The sequence below is a fragment of the Prionailurus bengalensis genome, chromosome D4, assembly GCF_016509475.1.
Source record: "Prionailurus bengalensis isolate Pbe53 chromosome D4, Fcat_Pben_1.1_paternal_pri, whole genome shotgun sequence".
Taxonomy (NCBI): domain Eukaryota; kingdom Metazoa; phylum Chordata; class Mammalia; order Carnivora; family Felidae; genus Prionailurus; species Prionailurus bengalensis.
Window position 1 is genome coordinate 73,231,282 of NC_057359.1, and position 6,873 is coordinate 73,238,154.

Here is a 6,873-nt window from a genome sequence, read left to right on the forward strand (position 1 = left end):
CCACAATTAACAAGCAAGCAAGCAAGCAAACAAACAAAAAATCCAAACAAACAAAACCTCAGGAGAAGCTAGGCTCAGCCCTTTGACCAAGCCAAAGGCCTCCGGGAGAACAGTCCCGCTTCGAGTGCCTGCACTGGCGGGCCTGGAGTTAGCATGTGCCCCAGCCTGCAGGATGCAGCCTCAAACCTCAGGGCCAAGGGACAGACAGAGAGGTCCTGCCAGCCCTAGATGTCCCTCCAGATGACAAAACTCTCTGGCAGGGGGTAGATCCCACCAGAAAGAAGAGAGTTGCCAGAGTCATCTGCTCCCGAATAAAATCCCCAGGACCCTTTCTGTTTCCTTGCAATTGCTCTTCCGTTTCACGGGCTCGCTGCCCTGGATTGGCCTGAGCCCTCTGCTACTCTGGCTGCCTTGCTTCCTCCTTTAAGTGCACACTTCTGCAAAAAGGATCAGGCTGATGGGTGGTGCAGGGGCAAAAATGTACCAAGAAGGGAGCGCCTGGGTGGCTCAGTCGGTTAAGCGTCCAATGTCAGCTCAGGTCATGATCTTACGGCTCATGGGTTCAAGCCCCAAGTCAGTCTCTGAGCTGACAGCCTGGAGCCTGTTTTGGATTCTGTGTCTCCCTCTCTCTGCCCTTCCCCCATTGTTCTCTCTTTCTCTCTCTCTCTCTCTCAAAAATAAATAAACATTAAAAAAAATTTTTTTTAATGCCCCAAGAAGAAAGACTCTTCTTCAGGGTCACTGCAGGGATGGAGAGTCAAAACACACAACCTGTCTCCTTGTCTGTTTGGCCCTGACACAGCCATGGCAGCATGGACCAGCAGGACCCTGAAGCCGCACAAGGGAGACTCAGGTGTGCAGGGAGCATTTATAAAGTCAAACAGATAATGTATTCATGGAAGAAGGGACTAAACTCCAAATGAGTTTGTGCAGTTATGTTTGCCTTGTAACTGAGCTATAATCTTCTGTTCCCCTCCCGGTCACTGCTCAGCCCTTTGTGTCCGACCCAGACAACTCTGCCTTCTGCAAATAGACCCATCTCCCATTAAGATGTGTCCTGCAGTCCCCCTCAAAGCTTTCTCATTCCCTTCTTCCTCCCCTTGCCTAGGCCCACCTTGGGAGGTGCCGGTTTCACCCAGCCCATGCCTGGCTCTCCCACTCCATTCCTAACCCCGTTTTTTCAGAGGCTGCAGCGAACCAGTTCAAGCCAGCCTGTCCCTGTGTGGGGCAGAGGCTCCAGGGGATGGGTAGGTTACGGGGAAATGGTATTCAGCAGTCAGATATGGCCATGAGAATGGCAACCTGAACTGTATGGGCCACTTTGGCCATTTCATCAAGCAGTCTGTCTACTCTTGGGGTTGCAGACTCTAGAGGGTAGACTTTATCCTCCCTGGGAGGGTCCATGTTGTCTCAATTCTTCTCATCCTCTTGTGAAACTAAGGAAATTTGAGGGGCCTCTGAGAGATTCCCCCTGGATCTAGGACAGGTCATCATGATGCTAGCCAGCCCCGGGACCCTCCAACCTTGGACCTCATCCTCTGACCCGGAAATGAACTAGACCCGGGGCAGTCTGTATTTCTGCCAGTTTCGGCCACTCTAGTTTGGATTATATTTTCATCATGTCCCACTACCCCCTCCATCTCTGACTGTAGGCTCCAGCTGAGTTAGTGCCTGGCCATCCTAGACTATTAGCAGGGTATGGCCTTGAGCCAAGGTGAACCCTGACCCTGCCACTTTAGTCTCTAGCTCAAGGTTGACTTTATTAAAGTACAAAAGTCACACTATTTGAGGAGAAAGGGACTTAAAAAAAAAAAAAAAAGAGGAGCAGCTAATATTTACTGAGCCCTTACTGTGTTCTAAGCACTTTACAGGAATGAATGAATGTAGTCCTCCCAAGAAGTCCATAAGCTAGTCTATCACTTCATTTTATGGCTGGAGAAACTGGGGCCAGCGAGGTTAAGTAATTTGCACAAGGCCACACAGCTAGTAAGTTGGGAAGTCAGTATTTGGCACTAGTCTTTGCAAGCCTATAGCTATTGGGAAAATACAAGCACTAGGGACTTTATTTGAGGGTGCCCTCTCAACCAGCACAGGAATGTGGAAAGGAGCAGAAACGCCTTAGTCATCATGTAATTATTATTGATCAACAGTGTATTACATAAGTGGAGAGGAACAAAGGAGTGGATGGAACTTTATTCATCAAATGTATATCCCAGGCACTTTACAATCAAGTTAGGAAACACTTCTGTTTTCTTAACGGATGGCTCCAAAATTCATTTTAGAAAGGAACGGTGTTTGTTGGGAAAACACCTTAGATCGGTTAGAAGGTGAAATCCCCAGGCCTGAGTTTCAGCTATGGACGAGGCTCCTGAGAGGGGGTAGAAGCTCTGTGAGTGAGTTGAGGACAGGGACTCGGCTGGTGCTCTCCAGAGGGAGGGGTGGGGAGAGAAGGGGGGGGGGGGTGCGGGGGAGGGGCGAGGAAAAAGAGGTGTGGGGAGGAAGTGAGTGAGTCTGGGGCATTGGTGGGATGGGCCAGGACAGGAATCCCCCATGTCTGGGTGGTCAGGACTTTAGAACAATAGAAATGTCTAATAAGGGTTTTAAGCAGATCGTTCGTTGTCTTCTTGTGTGTATGTGAACCCTTCCTGAGGCTGCTCCCTGCTCCCTCAGTTCTTTAGAAAAGTCTCCTCGGGAATGTTTTGGTGGAGTGAGTGCGGTGTTTTGGTGGAAATGAGTAAAAAAGCTGCGGTTGGTGTCTGGGCGGACACAATGCTGAGCAGCAGGAGGAGGAGGAGGAGGAGGACACCACAAGAACATCGATCTCCCAGGGATTTGCTGGAATCTGGAACAAGGCTTAGGACTTAATAGGCTACGGACTTGGGGAGTTAGGCCATTGATCCAGATCTTGAGGACCAGGGACACCCTTGAGGTGTTATTCTCTGTTGTTAATATTTCAGGGGCTGAGTTCAGTCTTTCCCCCAGACATTGCAAATGGGGAAAATCAGATGCCCTCGCGGACACAAAAATGTAATGGAACCAAGGGAAGATGTACCAACTCATCCTAGGAGGCAGAGACAAGCCCTGTCTGTGACCATCCAAGCCCTGTCTGTGAAGGGTTTCCCAGTGGCCAGTCCATCACCCCCAGCAAGAGGCAGCCTCAGTCCCCTTGCATGACCACGAGCAATCTTCTGGTCATGGTTTTTACTTCCTATGGTACTTTCCTATGGTAAATTATTAAGTTGGCATTCTGGTTCATCTATCCGCCTTTGTAAGTTGGTTCACGTGGGACTCTATCTGGAAATGGCTTCCTCTCCATGTGCTGACGAAATGGAGGTTTTTTTTTTATAGTGTCAGGCTGAGAGCTGGGCCCCGTCTGTAATCAGTGTATCAACATAATGAGTGACACCTCTTGGGAGATTGTCTCATCGGCCTTTCTGCTGGAGGCGGCCCCGTCGTGCTGCCCAATTTTATAGGTGAGAAAACAGAGACTGAGGGAGCTTGTCATTTGCACAAGCTCATACAGAGCCAGAATTCGCACCTGGGTTTGTGTGACTTTGGAGTCTGTTATTTTCATGGTGCTCCATTTCTGACATAATTGAATAGAAGAGAGATGTTTTAAAAATGAATTTCTTTGGGGCGCCTGGGTGGCTCAGTCGGTTAAGCGTCCGACTTTGGCTCAGGTCATGATCTCACGTTCCGTGAGTTCGAGCCCCGCGTCGGGCTCTCTGCTGACAGCTCAGAGCCTGGAGCCTGTTTCAGATTCTGTGTCTCCCTCTCTCTGACCCTCCCCCGTTCATGCTCTGTCTCTCTCTGTCTCAAAAATAAACGTTAAAAAAAAAAATTTAAAAAAAAATGAATTTCTTTGTTGAACACTTCCATCAAATACTGTGAACCTGTTCCTGCTGAGGATATTTTCAAACTCAGTGCTTCATTTGCTCATTCATTCATTATCCATCCATCCACCCACCCATCTACCTATCCATCCATCCATCCATCCATATACAAGCATTTTTTAAATATCAAGCCCGCTAGAAAGTACCAGGGATACAAGATCCTTTGTCCTCAAAGATGTTTCAGTCTGTAGAGTTATCAAAAGGTACTTGTACTAATACTCCAGTTCTGCTTCACACATGACGTCACTGATGCCAGGCCAGACCAGGCTCTTCTTTCATCACAGACTCTGGCTTTATAGGATTCCTCTCTACCCCAGGCTATGCTTCCAACCTGAATAGCTTCTTGAACAACCTGCTCAACACTGCAGAAGAAGAAAGACATCTGCTGGTTTTGCCGGTCAGGATACATCGACTCTTACTCTGGTAACAACACTCAGCTCCGGCCCATCACAGTGAGTGTCTTGGGATCACAGTGATTGGTTTAGAGAAGGAAATGTGACCCAGATTCAGACCAATAAGACTGAGGCCCAGGACTTTGGCTTAAATAGTTAGGGAAGAGAATATTGACTGGTGAGGATAAAAGCCTGGTGCTGGCAGCTGTTTTGCTGCTACCAGAGAAGAGCTTGCCAGAGATGGGAACCTGTACGGAGGAGAGCCTGAGCAGAGCACATTGAGCTATGCCTGAGGCTAAACCACTCCCTCTCCTTTTTAGTAACAAAAGCTTCTGCATTCTCTTTTGTAATTGCCAGTTCGATTCCGGTTTTCTATCAATTGCAAATGGCAGAGATTTGATGGAGTCAAACCCATGGCCTCTCATCTCTAGTGAACTTACCCCTTCGTGAGTCACAGACCCCCCTTGGATTCTGGATCTGTTCATCAGCTATAGCTGTGTCACCTCCAAAACCATCCATGCAAAGATCCCACTCTGACTACAGCCTCTTCTTCTGTGTTGCTTGTTCAACTGCTTTCACGTCCGTGATTGTATGGTCCAATCAGGAGCCACATAACCCTATACTAATGTATGATTTTCCAAACCATAGCCTTTTCCTTCTCTTCCCTTCCTCTACTATTTATCTTTGATTTCTTGGAACATTATTTCAACAACACCCTCTAAAATAGATCAAACTCTCTGGTGCTTCTGTCTTTTCAACTCACATCAACCCCTTGATGAACCCAATGACCCTCTGGCATTCAAGTAACTGAGGACTGTTGGGGGAAGTGTCACCGTAGGGCAGATTTGAATGATACCTTCACTAACTCCAATGACAGTCCAACTGTTTCACAGTCCACAGTCCTACCTTGTTTCTCCAGCCAACCCTCAGTCTTTCATTCTCCAAAATCACACGTTCAGACTTTAGCCGTTCTTCTCAAGCTTTCAAGCTCTTCTACCATATTCTACTTTACTTCCAGCTCTTTCGTGTCAGAAAACAGGTTTTCTGAGGTCACCAGTGATCCCACATCACCCTACTTGACTCTGAGCAAACTTTGAGCATTTTGACCTCTTTCCTAGACCTTTCAGTTTACTCTCTTGTTTAGGTGACACCACACCCTCCTGGCTTATCTCTATGACCACTCTTCTCTTTCACTTTTGGAGATTCCTCAAACTCTAATCAGTCTCTAAAGTTAGAATTCCTCAGGCTCCTTTCATAGGCTTTCTCCTTAGTCTCTCCTCTAAATAATCTCATCCACACATGTAGCTTTAACTACCGTGTGTATGTAGATGACTTAAGTTGTCTCCAAGAGACACCCATGAACTACCTGCTGGATGTCTTCTCAACATAAGACCAAACTCACCCCCATTACAGCATTCCCTATCACTGTGACAGCACTGTCATTCATCCAGATGTATAAGCTAGAAGATGAAAGATACACTTGATATCTTTCTCTAGCCTTCTTGACACAATCCCTTACAAAAGCATATTGATTTAACCTCCTAAATATCTCTAGATTCTAGCCACTTCTTTCTGTTTTTAGCGCAGCACCCTACTTTGAGTTGTCATCTCCTGCTTGGCCCAACACAATAAACTACTAATTGGTTTATCTGTATCCATTTTCATTCCTCTCCTGGACTAAAACCAGATTTGTCTCTACACAACACACATTCTGTTCTAAAGCTGAGTCCCCATACCAGTGGCCTGCCAGCCTTGCATAGTCTGGTCATTACTTACTTTTCCCCCTTCATCTTGTACCATGTTTCCTTCTTATTGTCTTTACTCCAGCCATATTGGCTTCCCAAATGTTCTTTGCTCTTCCTACCACAGGCCTTTGCACATGCTGTTACTTCTATCTAGAACCGGCTAATGTCCTGTGTTTTGCCTAGCTACCATCTACTTATCGTTTGGGCCTCAGCTCCAGTCCTACTTCCTCAGGAAAGCATTTGCTGACTTTTCTAGATAAGTCATTGTTCCCCTCCCCCCCTTATAGGGGTCCTTGGTACTATATAACTCCTTTTCTTGTCACAGTTGCAATTTTTACAGTGGCTCTGGTGATAAATTTGATTCATATATTTGGTGCCATTGGACTGTAAAATCAACGAGGGCTGGGACCACGTTCTTGTTGCCATCAAAGCGAAAACACATCATCTGGCACCTAGCGGCATGCAATTCGTGTTTGTCAAATCAGTGAATAAATATACTCCGTTGATCTTATCTGGGGAACCCATGGGTTCAGACTTTTAGAGATAGGAAAGCGAAATGTTAGTTATTATTTAGACCAGCCTCCTGAAAAAGCTGAGGCCCCAAGTCCTCGTTAGTAAGGACTAGTCTTTAAGTTCTGTGACTCAGACCTTCCAAGGCATTACTCGCCCTGTCTCCAGCAGTGATGGTGGATACACTAAACTTAACCCTCCGGCATCTTAGCATGGATTTGCAGCAGAGTAGCATGTGGCCATGGGGCTAAGTTTAACATCCTTTGGGATGAGACTCTTAGCCTCATCAGTACTCACTTTGGACAGATTGTCACCGCTCAGTAAAATCTACAA